The sequence below is a fragment of the Phascolarctos cinereus genome, unplaced genomic scaffold (assembly GCF_003287225.1).
Source record: "Phascolarctos cinereus isolate Bilbo 61053 unplaced genomic scaffold, phaCin_HiC Scaffold_5;HRSCAF=322, whole genome shotgun sequence".
Classification (NCBI taxonomy): Eukaryota; Metazoa; Chordata; class Mammalia; order Diprotodontia; family Phascolarctidae; genus Phascolarctos; species Phascolarctos cinereus.
Genome location: NW_027555958.1, coordinates 332,197,624 through 332,214,224, shown reverse-complemented (window position 1 = coordinate 332,214,224; position 16,601 = coordinate 332,197,624). Strand labels below are relative to the sequence as shown.

The 16,601-nt window shown below is 38.2% G+C and overlaps 1 pseudogene; it reads left to right on the top strand.

Moving 5' to 3' along the window:
* The first annotated feature begins 16,035 nt into the window (after window positions 1–16,035).
* LOC110217809 (DNA-directed RNA polymerases I, II, and III subunit RPABC5 pseudogene) lies at window positions 16,036–16,238 on the top strand (annotated as a pseudogene).
* The last annotated feature ends 363 nt before the right edge of the window (window positions 16,239–16,601 follow it).

Below are 16,601 nucleotides of genomic sequence, written 5' to 3'. Positions count from 1 at the left end.
TCCTTTATGTGTTCATTGTGGAACTGATATTAGGTGGAGAAGGGGTCAAGCCTTGAATTTAGAGCTTGTTGTCCCCCTTCCTCCCAAAGTGATAAAGTGTTCAAAAGTTAGATAGAATCTGATCATATTCCTTAAATGAACAATATTTAAGGGAGCAGATAGATATGCTTCCATCCTAGTACCCCCCTCTCTGAGGGGAGCAGAGTGGTGGTCTCTAGCCCCCACTTTCTGCTTCCCCTCCTGGCAGGAATAATAGTATCACTGGGAGAAGGGCGGGGGAAGAAAATGCTAAAGATGTCTATTCTGCCTCTCTTAGAGCTACACACACGAGGATAATACCCGTCACTTCAGGTGGGCCTCACCACATACATATGTAGAGCCCTCTACTCTCTCTTGTCCCTACACATACATGTATTATGTATCTATATACATAAGCATTGTATACATGAGTTCTTAGGTAATATACATATACATACATACGCATATGTGTATGTGTTTATGTATGTGTGTATGTGTGTGTCGGAAATAAATTTCTCTGGAACATATACGAATTTCAGAGAAAAGACTTTCATGTAAAAGGAGTTTCCTGGCCCAGGAGTTCACCGTACCAATAAACCAATGAAATCACTGGGGGGAGGGGTAAGTCTTCAGATATATTACCACCATCTGAGCAGTAGAAAGATGGACCAACAAAACCATTGAATGGAAATGGTGCGGATACTGAGTAGAGAAATGTTGAAGTGATGGCAAGCGTGCAACCCTGAGGTCTGGTGATGGATCATGAACACTGGGCAAATGCCGATCTTTTATTTTCCACCATCTTCTTCTGCAGAGCTGTGTTGTTCCATAAGAATCTCTGCTTCTATGTAATCTATCTGCAGGAGAAGAGAGAATGAGGATTAAATGATCAGTTGGATGCTGGTTGGTGACATAGTCTTCTTAAAATGGAGGACATAAAATATAATAGAATTTCATCTTAGAACTGGTGTGGGAAAGGGAAAATGTAGTTAAATTCAATTCAGTACTTATTTATTATACACTTAGTGTGATGCTTAACACTGAGATAATATTTGTCTAATGGACTTTTTGTATTATAGTGAGAGATGAAACCTGTTGAACAAAGTACCTTTCAATATAAACAGTCCTTTTTTAAAAATGAGGCATTTTATAAAGGTTTCAGTTTGCTATTTGTAAGGGGCAGGATGGATCAGGTGAGATAAAGTTGATGAGATTATGAATATGAACTTTTGTATGGAAGCATCCAAAGGACACCTTCTTATGAAGGGTAGTATGCATGCTAGGGCTTTGCTGACAGGCTATGGGGAAGTCTTCTGACTAGCACCCAGTAACTGTGGTCCTCTCCAAGATGATTTAGTGACTGACAGTCAGGTTGACAAACCTTTCATGAAAGGATCACAACTCTACTTATGAGCTAAAGTAAATTGAGGCTTACTCTTTTGCTCAGGACTGCTCTTCACCTTTCCCCTTACACCTTCTTCTGGACTACAGGAGGAACAGTTAATGGCAATGAGGTAGCCTAATAGGAGTTTCTGGGCCTCAAGTTCCTGGCTGCCTTCTGCTAAAACTTCCTTATTTAAACATAATTCAGAGTCTAGATTGTTGAGAACAGACTTCCCCTGCCCAAGGGGCAGTAGTCAAGGCACTGATGGGGTTTCTGTTGAAATTAAGCCATTAACAAAAATTTATTAAACACTTTCTCCATGTCAGATATTGTGCTAAGCAGTAGGGATACTGGAAAAAGCAAAATAATCCCTCCCTCAAGAACTTAAGATTTTAATTGAGCAGACAATATTTATATGTATGCACATACACATAAATATATATATACCATACATATGTTTAATACCTATGTCATATATGTATATCTATATATAATATACATATAATTCATAGATGATACCTATAGAGCATATAGATGGTAACCTTGTGGGGGGGGAGGTCTATAGCAGTTGGAGGGGACAGGAAAGATCTCCTACAAAAGGTGACCTTTGATATGAGTTATATAGTACACCAAGGATTCTAATATATAGAAGTAAGGAGGAGGAGCATCATATACGTAGGGAACAGCCAATGTAAAGACATGGACATGGGAGATGGAGATTCATTTGTGAGGAACAGCAAATAGGCCAGTATGGCTAGATCAGACAGTGCCTAGGAAGGGGCCAAGCTGTAAGGAAATTTAAATGCCAAAAGTGGAGTTTATGGTTGGTCATACAAAAAATGAAGAATGAGGCCATGATATTAGTAAAAATCACTTTGGAAGATGAGTAGAGGATAGATTACAGTGGGAGGAAATGAAGCAGGGAGACCTATTAGAAGGCTTACTCTAGGTCCTAGACTATGTATGGTTTCCAAAGTGTATGATACAGCCCGCTGGGGGGTGCTAGAATGATTCAGAGGGGTGATAATAGCCTCAGGTGCGATTGGGGGATATTGAATAAAAATAAGGGGGCAGATGAAGCATAGGGAAAGAAAAGAAGAAAAATGTGAAAAAACATTCATATGTGTTTCATCTGTTGTGTAACGGAAATAAAGTTGTAATGATCACATTATTTTCCAAATAAACACACAAAATGCAAGTTATAACCAATCAGTAGTCAAGTCCACCAACAGGTCTTAACCAGCAAGTTTTGACAGGTGAGTGTGTCTCACATTGTCAGCAAGTCCAGCATGCATTGGCAGGAATATGTACATGTAATGACTTGTTTATAATACAATATTATATGGTTACATGAGGCAATATTGCATCACCAAAATTTCAATGCAGGAAAAAATCCACAAATTTACAATAAATTATTAAATTTAAGATGCATCATTTTTTTAAAAAAATTATATTTTTTTGAAACTCATTAAAGGGTTAAAGAAAGTAGATTTCCAAGGGGACTCTGAGTAATTTTTTTTTGAAAAGGGGATGGTAGGCCAAATAAGTTTGGGAACCTCTGGTCTAGGAAAAAACTGATGGCCTGAACTAGGGCAGTGGCTATATCAGTGAAGGGTACATATATAAAGGATATTGTGAAAATAGAACTGACAAGATATAACAACTGATTGGCTATATAGAGCAAATGAGAGTGTGCAGTCAATGATGACACTGAGGTTGCAAACCTGGGTGACTAAGAGGATGGTAGTGCCATATGTAGTAATAGGGAAGTCAGCCGGTAGTTAATAAGCATTTCTTTAAAGTCCCTGCTGTGTGCCAATCACTTTACTAAGAGCTAGAGATATAAAGAAAGGTAGAAGCTAGGCCCTGCTCTCAAGGAACTTACAACCCAATGGTGGAGACAATATTCAAACAGCTATGTAGGAAGATACTATATACAGGAGAAATTAGAAATTATCAGTTGATGGAAGACACTAGAATTAAGGAGGATCAAAAAAAATCTTCCTATAGAAATTGGGATTTTAGCTGAGATTGAAGGAAATCAGGGAAGTCAGAATGTAGGATGAGGAGTGAGCACTTTACAGGCATGGGAGATGGTTAGTGAATATGACCAGAAGGTCAGAAAAGGAGTCACTGGGGTGTTTTTTTTTTGGGGGGGGAGGTTAAAGAATTCTGTTCTAGATAAATTTGAGATGTCTATATGACATCCTATTCAAATTGTTCAATAGGCAAGTTGGTGATGTGGGTCTGGAACTCAGGAGAGATTCTTGGGCTTGATGTATAAATCTAGAGATTATGAGCACGTTGAACCCATGAGAGCTGATGAAATCCACAATTGAGATAGTATAAAGCAATTGTATCAAATTCAAATAAAAATGAGTGTCACTAAAATGTACATACAAATCCTTGTGGGCTGAATATTGACTTAGCTTTAAAAGGTAATATCATCTGTTTTATTGTATTTTAATTCATCTTGTCAAATATTTCCCAATTACATTTTAATTTGGTTTGGGCAGACTCATGAGTGTTGCAGGCAGTGTATTGGACACATCTGGTTTAGAGAGCAAATAACAAGTACACTGATAAGTGCTTATACAGGGCCTGAGAGATGAGATTCCAAGAATGTACTTTTCCATGGAAAAACTGGGGGAAACCAGATGGCTAATCAAAAGTTTAAAAATTCAAGCATCTGTCTCCTGAAGGGAGATATCTTTAATATTGGATTTTCTATAGAGAGAAGAGGATCACCAACTAAAGAATCCATTATCTCTGAACAGAATTGAGGATGGTTTTCAAGTGGAGGAGAAAGTCATACCAAAATATCACATTAATCACATACTACACATGGAAAACATCAGATTATAGGAACCACTGAAAATCAGAGTCAACAGCTACTTCATCTCATGGGAACTTTCTCCAACAATATCAAAATATTATTTGGATTCCTCTTCACAGCTGGAAAACTGGAGCCACACCGTGGGCAGAGGAGGGCTGAAGATCAGAACCTTACCACCCTTCCCACTATTTCAGTGAGCTGTTCAAACTTGGCAGGTCTAACGGGTAAGGAATTGCTTAGTTAGCAATGTTCCCAAAGTATGTTTACTTTCCAAGACTCTAAATGGGTTATTTGCATGCCTTACATTTTTCTGTATCTGTTCATTGGGCTGCTATGCATCATCTACATCTTATGCATTTTCTGTTGGGGAGAAATAAAAGCTGCTCCATATCTGATATGCATTTATTACTTGGAGTGACTTGCAGGAGTTGGGGAGATTGTTACTCACATTTGGAGAAACCTAAACATGAGATATACTATGAGCATAATTAAAAATAATCCTGAAGTTGTAAGTAATGAACAAGAGAGAGGAAATGACTCAAGTGTCAGTCCCCAGGATCAGGTCTGGTCTGTGTAAACCAAGGGCATTTGAGGGATCTTGGGCCTTAGGTTACACCTTTCGTATTTTTTATTCATCTTTTAGAGGCCTTTGTAAACTCTTGCAACCTCCAGGACAAATTGACAAATTCAAATAAACCATGTTTTGCAAAATCAAAGCAATAAGCCTTGTTCTTTTCCTTTATATGCCCTTGGGATATAGCTTTATCATACGTCAGAGCACAAAACACAACTTCCGGCACACGAGCATATGAAAAAGCACTAAAATATTTTATGTCCATATAGAAAAACTGTTTTCTGTTTAAGACATGCTGTCAATATAATATTGCCATGATCAAATGATGTGAAGTAGTGGCATCATGCGAGGAGACAGCTTAAGCCTGCAATGGTGCTGCCAAGCCTCAAATTCATGATCTTCACTTCTGAACAGAACTGAAGATGACTTTTCAAGTCAAAGAGGAAATCATACCAAAATATCACAGTAATCATTTGATATATATGGACAATATCCACTGAAAATCACATTTAACAGCTACTTCATCTCATGGAAACTATCTCCAACAATATCAACATGTTATTAAACTCCACAAATATAAAATTCTCAATGGTCATCCAGAAAGAAATGTATTGAGGCTCGAATGTATTGAGTTTAAATACTGAGGTCAGACTGACAGAATGGATGAAGATGATAAAAATGTCTTGGTCCACTTCAGACAAAAGGCATATGCATCCTGGAGGCTAGCAAGAAGCAAGTAGAGGCTAAGTTTGTTAAGAGATCAACTAACTTCCTGAGGTGCAAGCACAACAGAAAGAACACATTTAAAGCAATTTACACCTGCCCAGTATCAGAAATAATATATACTTTTAGCATAGTAAAATGAAAACAACAGGGGGGAAAGTCCCTTATAGTTTTAATGAAACACAGGGCTTATTGTCCCACAGCAACTAAGGAAAGATTAAAATGCTGTTCCTTGCCAAAAAAGAGGAAGAGCATTGATAGATGTTCTCAGGCCAAATGTCCCACAGGTAAAAATTTTTAGAAATACCTTTCCAACAAACAGACCTCACTTCACAAAGAAATAGTAAAACTTGACAACAGGCATATGCCACAGGATTTGCTGAATGCAATCAAACATGTTTCACCTCTGGATGTACTCTGTGAAACAGCTGAAATCCTGGAGTAGAAACAAAGGGTTCTTCATGGGCAATATTTACATGAACTCAAAGAATAACATATTGACAAAGCAGTAATGAACAAATGGCTTAATTGTTCAAATTTGTTTATAGAAATGGAAGGATTTATTCAAGATCATTGCTGCCAGAAATTACAGAAAAATTACCTTTAACAGGTCTTGATTTATTTAATGATGATTGTATAATACAGTGGCAGAAACTGTGTAACGTGTCACTAGTGGCTGCAAAAATTTAGTATCTAAAACCCAAAGACCTCAGCTTCTGGGATAAGAACTCACTATTTGACAAAAACTACTGGGAAAACTGGAAAAAAGCATGGCAGAAACTAGGCATAGACCAACATCTTACACTGTATACCAAAATAAAGTCAAAATGGGTACATGATTTAGATATAAAGGCTGATACTACAAATAAACTGACAGAGCAAGGAATAGTTTACCTGTCAGGAGAACAGAAGAATTTATGACCAAACAAGAGATAGAGAACATTATGAAATGCAAAATGGATAATTTTGATTGTATCAATTTGAAAAGTTTTTGCACAAACCAAGCCAATGCCACCAAGATTAGGAGGAAATCAGAAAATTAGGAAAGAATTTTTTATAACGTGTCTCTGATAAGGGCCTAATTTTAAAATGTATGGAGAACTGAGTCAAATTTATAAGAAGACAAGTCATTCCTCAATTTATAAATGGTCAAAGGATATGAACAGGCAGTTTTCAGATGAAGAAATTAAATCTACTATAGTCATATGAAAAAGTGCTCTAAATCACTATTGATTAGAGAAATGTAAATCAAAACAACTCTGAGATACCCCATCACACCTGTCAGATTGACTAACATGACAAAACAGGAAAATGATAAATGTTGGAGAAGATGTGGGCAAATTGGAACATTAATGCATTGTTGGTGGAGTTGTGAACTGAACCAACCATTTTGGAGAGCAATTTGGAACTATGCCTAAAGGGCTATAAAAATGTGCATACCCTTTGACTCAGCAATAGCACGTCTAGGGCTATATCCCAAAGAGATCATAAAAATGGGAAAAGGACTCACACATACAAAAATGTTTATAGCAGCCCTTTCTGTGGTGGAAAAGAATTAGAAATTGAGGGGATGCCCATCAATTGGGGAATGGCTGAACAAGTTGTGGTATATGAATATAATGGAATACTATTGTGCCGTAAGAAATGATGAGCATGTCACTTAACCCCAATTGCCTTTAAAAACAAACAAACAAACAAACAAACAAAAAAAGAAATGATGAACAGGCAGATTTCAGAAAAATCTGGAAAGACTTGTATGGACTGATGCTGAGTGAAATGAGCAGAACCAGGAGAACATTGTACACAGTAACAGCGGCATTGTGTGGTGACTAACACTGATAGACTTAGCCCTTCTCAGCAATGCTAGGATCTAAGACATCTCCAAAAGTCTCATAATGGAAAATGCTATCCACATCCAGAGAAAGAACTATGGAGTCTGAATGCAGAGCAAAGCATACTATTTGCTATTTTTTCCCCAATTCTGTTTTGTTTTGTTTCTTCTTTCTTGTGGTTCCTCCTATTGGTTCTAATTCTTCTTTACAACATGACTAATGTGAAAATATATTTAATAGAATATACATGTAGAGCCTATGTCAGATTGCACGCCATCTTGGGGAGGGAGGCAGAGAGGTAAGGGGGAGAAAAGTTAAAACTCAAAAGCATGTGAAAGTGAATGTTGAAAACTAAAAATAAATTAATTTTAAAAAAGGTGAAAAAAGAAAAAGTTTAGCATCTACTGAATATTTAGACACCTACATCCAGTTGACTAGCATTACATACCAGAAACTCACTATCCTTTTTAAACTTTGTTATTCAATGTTTTTTGTATATGTGTGAGGCAATCGGGGTTAAATGACTTGCCCAGATCACACAGCTAGTAAGTGTCAAGTGTCTGAGGTTGGATTTGAACACAGGTCCTCCTGACTCCAAGGCCAGAGCTCTATCCACTGCACCACCTAGCTGCCCCTTATTATTCAGTCTTTTCAGCCACGTCTGACTCTCCATAACCTCATTTTCTTGGCAAAGGTACTGAAGTGGTTTGCCATTTCCTCCTTCAACTCATTTTACAGATGAAGAAACCGAGACAAACAGGCTTAGGTGACTTGCCCAGGTGACAACTAATAAGTGTCTGAGGCTGGATTTGAATTTATGAAGATGAGTCTTTCTGACTTCAGGTCTGGCACTTTATCCACTTCACTTAGCTGCCCTTTCTAAACTAAAAAGTGACAAATCCCCATACTGCAAACATAAATCCTCAAAATATTCTTGAGAATTCAACAAATAAACTGTGATGGAACTGAAGCATCATTACAGACAACTGCTATTCACAACTGCCTTGGACATAGCATTGATACATAAAAATCTAATGACAACATTTTATTATGTAAGTGAATAGTTATATGGAATGAAAGTTTGCACTGGGAAAGGAGATGCAGAAATGATAGAGATCCCCTCTACAAGGTTGAAGAACCATCCTATTAAGCTCACAATGGCTGGAGGCACCTAAAAGTTACTCTTGATCAAGGCAGGTGGTCTGGGTTGTCCTCTCGTGTAAATCCGCGTTTGCATGTAAACTGTCAGAGTGATGGTGGCCCTCCCCTCAGTTGAAATAAGGGTAAGGGACAAGGAACCATGACTGGGAGGGGGTTGTCACATAAGAACTTGTAAAGAACCCAAAAGGGTCACAGATGGTACACAGTATGATACACCTCCCTGTCCCAGTTCACAGTTGTCTTAGACATTTATTCTGCATGCAGGTATTTTGATGTACTTTATATTATTTTATCTCCACTTAAAATAACAGCTGCTTATCAGCTTGAGCTGGTATAGGAACACTACTTCAAATTGCCTGCAATATGTTTGTAACCTCAATCAGAGTTATTACCTTTGTCTTGTTGTCACGCAGAGGAAGAATTTATCTTTCACTTTATACCTCATCTCGTGTGGTTTGTCATTTCCTTCTCCAGCCCATTTTATAGGTGAAGAAACTGAAGCAAACTGGGTTAAGTGACTTGCCTGACTTGCCAGACACTAAGTGTCTGAGGCCAGATTTGAACTCATCTTCCTGACTCCAGGCCTAGCACTTTCTCCACTGTACTACCTAGCTGCCCCACCTAGACTCACATTTCCTGCAAACCTCAATCCATGCTGCTAATACTAACCACATAACTAAGATTAGTGGTTGCTAGTTCGTTTATATGAAGAATGAAATAAATGGTAGAAAAGGAAGAAGAGAAAGCAAAAGAGGGAGGGACAGTTTCTGTATTTATTTTGTCAGCCCTGAGCCAGGCAAACAGTAGCAGAAACTGGATTTTCTTGCTTTAGATTCCTAGACTCACCCTGCTCCACCCCCAAAAGGAGGAAGACTAGACTAGACAATTCAAAAGAGTTACTACTCTCGGGATAGCTAAGTGATACCGTGGATAGAGTACCAGCCCTGAAGTCAGGAGGACCTAAGTTCAAATCTAGCCTCAGACACTTGAAACTTACCAGCTGTGTGACCCCTGGGCAAGTCACTTAACTCCACTGTCTAGCCCCCCCAAAAAAAATTACTACTCAGTTAATGGGAATAGCACACTTCATAGACTCTCAGGGTCACAGGTGCTGGAAATTGCCTCTGATAGGCACCTTGGATAACCTCACCAAATATGGTCCATATCAATGTAGCAAAAAACTCAACTACTGCCATAATAGCAACAGTAACCAAAGATTTTTTTGTCTCTGAAGGAGAAAGCTGGAGAACAAAATATCAGATATATCAATACCTATCCACATGGTATCAAGATAGAGAACATCTCCCTAACTCCAACTTTCAACTTGGCTCTACTGCTTCTAGCACCTTTCTCCTAGAAATCTTCACAAAACAATCCAAAACTCCCAGTTCCAAAAAATTACTAGTTGGTGGATTCTGGGGTGGCACCTGCTGACACATCTCATCTTCTTGACAATATAAGTTACAAATAGATGTTGTCATTCTGAGCATCCAAAATCTTCAAAATGCATGGAAGGAAAACTTTTCAAAGTATACAGACCTAACAAAAGAAATACTTTCAGATACTTTCAAAATGTCTCATTTAGTTAGCCATCTTTCATTCCTCAGTGATTGAAGAACTCATTGTTGTGTTTGAATGCAGATTGAAGCATACTATTTGCTATTTTTTTTCTTCTGTTGAGTTTTGTTTCCTGTTTCTGGTGGTTCCTCCTATTGTTTCTAATTCTTACTTACAACATCACTAATGTGAAAGTATGTTTAATAGGAATGTATATGTATAGCCTATATCAGATTACATGCCATCTTAGGGAGGGAGATGGGGAGGGAGGGAGAGAAACATTTAAAATTCAAAAGCTTATGGAAGTGATTGTTAATAATTCAAAATAAATAAAAATTGTTAATAATTCAAAATAAAAAAAATTTTTAAAAAAGAACTGATTGTTGCTACTCAGTCGTTTCAGTCCCATATGACTCTGTGAGACCCCATTTGGGGTTTTCTTGGCAAAGATGCTGAAATGGTTTGCCATTTCCTTCTCCAGCTCATTTTACAGGGGAGAAAACCGAGGCAAATGGGGTTAAGTGACTTGTCCGGGGTCACACAGCTAGTAGTGTCTGAGGTTGGATTTAAACTCAAAGGTCACTAAAAAAGAATATTATAGGACAAAGTAAGAAGTGTGCTTTCAAAAAAGATTTCAGATCCTTTCCAAATAATTCCATTCAAGGTGTGTTGTTTGGATTATGACCACCCCTCAGTAGATTCCAGGTTAATTGATAGAGGTTGTCAAGCTTTTAAAGCCTTTTTTAACCTAGCCATTCCTACCTTTCCAGTTCTTTTACATTTTACTCTCCTCCATGCATTCAGTGACCCAGCTGTACTCATCTGCTTGTTCTTCCTGACACACAAAACTCCCTCTCCCATCTCCTACCTCTGTACCTTTTTGCTGGTTGACCCCATACCTGGAATGCTCCTCCCCCTCACCTCTGCCTCTTAGCTTCCCTGTCTTCCTTCAATACATAGCTCAATGACGGCAAAGAATTGGAATTTGCGGGGACGTCCACTGGCTGAACAAGTTGTGGTATATGAATGTAATGGCATACTACTGTGCTGTAAGAAATGATGAGCAAGCAGATTTCAGAAAAACCTGGAAAGATTTATATGAACTGATGCTAAGTGAAGTGAGCAGAACCAGGAGAACACTGTACACACTAACAGCAACATTGTGCAATGACCAGCTTTGATAGACTTAGCTCTTCTCAGCAATACAATGATCTAAGACAATTCCACAGACTCATGATGGAAAATGTTATCCATATCCAGAGAAAGAACTATGTAGTCTGAATGCAGATCAAAGCGTACTATTATTCTCTCTCTCTCTCTCTCTCTCTCTTTATGGTGGTTTTACTTTTTTGTTTTGATTCTTCTTTCATGACATTGCTTACTGTCTTGGGAGTGGGGAGGTAAGAGAAGGAGAAAAAAAACTGGAACTCAAAATCTTACAAAAATGAATGTTGAGGGGGCAACGAGGTGGTGCAATGGATAGAGCACCAGCTCTAGAATCAGGAGGACTTGAGTTCAAATCTAGACTCAGACAGTGTGACTTTGGGCAAGTCACTTAACCCCATTGCTTAGCCGGGGCAGGGACGGGGGAATGAATGTTGGAAACTATGTTTACATGTAATTGGAAAAAAAAATAAAATACTACTAAGTGTAAAAAAAAAGGAAGAAAGAAAAGAAAAAGACAAAACTCAAAACTTACCTTCTCTAGTAGGCCTTTCCCCTACTCCCACTGCCCACTGCTAGGTCCTTCCCTCTGAGATTACTTCTGAATACCCTGCATATATCTTGAACGTACCTGGTTATTTATATATCTCCCTTTGTATCTCCAGCATTTAGCACATTACTTGGTACCTAGTAAACCTTTAAATGCTTGGTGAAAACTATATGGAATACATAGTTGCAACAAAGAATGACAAATACGAAGAACTTAAATAAAAATGAGAAGACATTTTAAGTGCTGCAGAGTGAAGAAAGCATATACAAAAATATATATAGGAGAAGATATTAATGTAGCTCAAGACAACATAAGATGGCAACAAAACTCAAGTTTAATACAATGAATCAGTATTCCTTGAAGTGAATGCACACAGCCTTTCTTTTAGAAAAGGATAAATTAGAGAAGTATATGGTTGTTTGATCAATCAGAATCACTCATTGGGGGACTGTTTTACTTTAACAGCTCTTGGGAGAATATACTTTGTTTTTTAATTTGTAAGTTTGTTTATATTTGTCTGCTTTGTTAAAACAAAATGTGTCAATAAAAATAACAGTAGCAACTTCAACTAATTCAACTGTCAACTTCAAGCTATATTAAAAAAATTCTGAATCACCAATAATAAGTAAAATGGAAACCAAAACAACTCTGAAGTTTCATCTCACACTTTGCAAATTGATAAAGAGAACAAAATATAGGAGTAGTGTCAGAGGCATTGTGGAAAGACAAGCATACTAAAGACTAAGCTGGGAATTGTCCCCCCAATAGGAACCTCTCTAGAAAACAATTTGAAATAATGTTAAGAAAAAGATAGAATGGTCTACACCCTTTGACCTGGAGATCCCATGCTAGGCATATGCCCTAAGGATGTCAACAATAGAAAGTTCCCAGGTGCACTAAAATATTTATAGCCACACTTTGCATAGGAGTGAAGAACTTGGAGAGAAAGGAGATGTCTATTAAATGAAGAATGGCTAAATGAATTACGGTGTATGAATGTGAAAAGGGCAGCTTGGTGGGCCAGGGGATAGAATACCAGGCTTGGAATCAGGAAGACTCAACTTTGTGAGTTCAAATCTAGCCTCAGACACTTACTAGCTGTGTGACCCCGGGCAAATCACTTAACCCTGTTTGCCTCAGTTTCCTCATTTGTACAATGAGCTAAATAAGGAAATGGCAAACCACTTTAGTGGCTTTGCCAAGAAAACCCCAAATGGGGTCACAAAGAGTGAGACAACAATATAAATATGGAATATTTTGGTATCTTTTTTTTTCTTTCTTTTTTTTTTAAAATATTCTGGTATCTTAAGAAACAACAAATATGTAGAATTCAGAGAAGCACAGGAAGACTTATTTGAACTAGTACAGAGTAATGTAAGCCAAACCGTGAATATAAAATGCACAAATGACTACAATAATAGAAATGGAAAGAACAATAATAAAACCAAAATTGAATGCTATGTAATTATAATGACCATGATTGGCACTAAAGAAGAGCAAGAAAAATGCACTTCTCCCCTTTCCTTTTAGAGATGGGGGACTATAGCTTTGAAACACAGGATAAACTGTCAGACTTGGTTGATATTTTAGTTAATTTTACTGAAATGCTTTTTTCTCTTTCTTTTTTATTCTTCATTATAAGGGATGACTCCCTGGGAAGGGAAGAAAGGACTGATATGTTAGCAAATGAAAGTGATATAAAAACAAGATAAATCAATAAACTTTTTCAAATAGCACAATTTGAAACATGAATATAGTCTTCCAAAAGCAGGCATCAGTCTCACAAATCCTGTTTCCTTACAATAGAATGCATCTGTATTCCTCTATAAGTCACAGAGTGATTTCAGTCTGTCTTCTCATACCAGATAAATAAGAGAGAAAAAAATGAAATTTTTTTTTTAGAACTCCCACATCAACTGAAAGAGTATTCAATGCATAGTTAATACAATTGTTGCAAATGTGTGGCTGATCCCCACCAATATTCTGCTAGTTATTCAACATCTTCCAAAAGAGATTTGGTTTGAATTATTGAAGTTAGCATTCAAATTATCAGCTGATAGGCAGACAATTTTCCCAACAAGTCTGAGGCATCTGAATGAATAGAAAGTATATTCTGTTAATTGGTTACTTGTCATTGTCAGGACACCAAGTTCAAGAATTTGACCATTAGCTCCATGAAAATATCCATGAAGATAGGAACAACTCTCTTTTCTTTTCTCTTCTTTCTCTCTTCCTTTCTTTTGTAGTTAAAAGAAACAATCCTTATGGCTAGACACACTTCATTCATTTCCACTGGCAAAATCTTTTGAACCTCTGAGGCATGAATACATCAAGATGGCTTTGACTTTATTTGTCCTGATGAAAATTTAGTTCAAATAAGACAGAAATTAGCTCTGAGGTATAATCTAAACATCTGGAATTGGGATTGTCTTGGACGGTATTATAGTCAATTACAATTTCTTTTGCCACAAGCTACATTTTAACAGAATAAGCTTTTGTAAGAAAAGTCTTAAAAAACACTAGGAACTTCAGACCTACATAACTGAGATTTCTTTGGTTGAATATGTGAAGTGATATCAGACTGACCACCCTAAATAGCATTTATCTCACTACAGCACTGGATGTAAAACGTTGTTTGCAGGTTGTTGCATTTCCTTTTTTTTTTTTTAAAGTCATTTCCTTGGTATGGTTAATTCTCAGTGTGAAAACTGCCACAATTGAGGCAGGTAACAACTAGTCTGTATCAGAATCAGAGAGATTTGCCTGGGTTATAGAGATTAAATAACTTCTTGATGTTAATATGGCTAGTAAGTGTCAGAGACAAGCCTTGAACTCTGATTTTCCTTGTTCTCAAGCTGGCCTACTATCTACTGTGCCGTTCTGTATCTCTTCTTTAAAATACATAAATACATCAAAAAAAAAAACTAGGAGGTCAATAAAGAAATTGCCTTTCTGATCTATGGATAGTGATAGAGTTCATGAGGAGGCAGCTTGGTGCTTCAGGGGATAGAGCCCTAGGTCTAGAGTCAGGAAGACCTTAGTTCAAATCTGGTCTCAGACACTTATTAGCTGTGTAATCCTAGGAAACTCACAACTTCTGTTTGCCTTAGTGTACTGGAGAAGGAAATGGCAAAAAAAAAACCCAAAACAAAACCAAACCCAGGAACAGTATAATTTATGGGGTCACAAAGAGTTGGACAGGGGGGCAGCTAGGTGGTGCAGTGAATAGAGCACCGGCCCTGAAGTCAGAAGGACCTGAGTTCAAATCTGGCCTCAGACCAAACACTTGACACGTCCTAGCTGTGTGACCCTGGGCAAGTCACTTAACCCCAATTGCCTAAAAAAAGAAGAAGAACAAAGAGTCGAACAGGATTGAACAACAACAACAAAAGAGTTCATGAGTAAATAAAGCATAGAAATGATTACAAGAGAAAAAATGGACAATTTTGGTTATATAAAATTTAAAAGGTTTTTGCATTAACAAAACTAATGCAGTTAAAATTAAAAGGGAAATGGGTAACTAGAGGAAAATCTTTGGATAATTTCTGTGATAAAAGAAAGTCTTATATCCAAGATGCATATTATACTCACTCAAGTTTATAAGACCAAGAATCACTCCCCAGTAGATAAATGGTCAAAGAATATAAACAAATGGTTCTTAAAGGAAGAAATCCAAGCTATCAATGACCACATTAAAAATGCTCCAAATCACTTAATAATTAGGGAAATGCAAATTAAAACAACTCCGGAGTTCCATCTCATAGTCATCATATTGGAAAGATGACCCCAAAAAGGGAAATGACATCACCTATAGCAGTGATACAAAAGAAGATAGAAGATCAGGGTATGTGTGGGCTCCTGGACTTTGAACAACAGAACTAAAGTGGAAAGCCAGAAATCCAAGAGGCCGTGGACTACTGCTTCCTAGACAGTATTGGATGGCTAGATTTTGTTTTTGGTTTATGCAGTGGTTATCACTGATGGTAGCACTTCACATGATGCCTGGCACATGGTAGGTGCTTAATATTTATTGACTGACTGAAAAAGAGAAAATAGCATTCATTTGCTCAGCAAGCAGGCTTTTTCTAGTTTATGCATATACCTCAAGACATCTTGGGGGGGGGGGAGAAGAGAGCGGGACAGCGAGGCCGAAGCTGGGGCAGACGAGGAGGAATGTTAGGGTGCATACCGGCCCCCCGGTGCCGCCGCCCTCGCCACCGCCGCCTCACCATTGCCATGATCATCCTGGTGCACCGCTTCACGTGTGGCAAGATCGTGGGCAACAAGGGGGAGGCCTACCTGGGCCTGCTGCAGGCAGAGTACGCCAAAGGGGATGCCCTGGGCCACTGGACCTGAAGCCTTAATGCTGCCGTGGGATGCTGCTGGCCCACATGGACCTGATAGAAAAGCTTCTGAACTATGCGCCCCTGGAGAAGTGAGCCCCCATCCCCGAAGACCCCGTTCAGACCTTCATCAGCTATCTGCCACATGGAAGAGCTCCCATCAGCTGTCTGCCACAAGGCCTCCAGAGATGGCAATAAACTCACGGGGGTGGGGCGAGACATCTCAAGAGCATGTGCTATTTTTCAACAGCTTATGGAGAAGGGAGTTAGCAACATGAACCCCCTGGAAGTGCTGCTATACTTGGAAGACATAATTGCCTTTGGAAGGACCCACTTAAAGCAAGGAAATAGGTAAAAAAGTGTTAGGGCATTTAGAAGAAGCTAGTCTGATGCAGTCGATTGTCAAATTCCTGTTTTGCAGACCTCTTTCAAGTCTGTGGACCACATAGTGATTTCAGC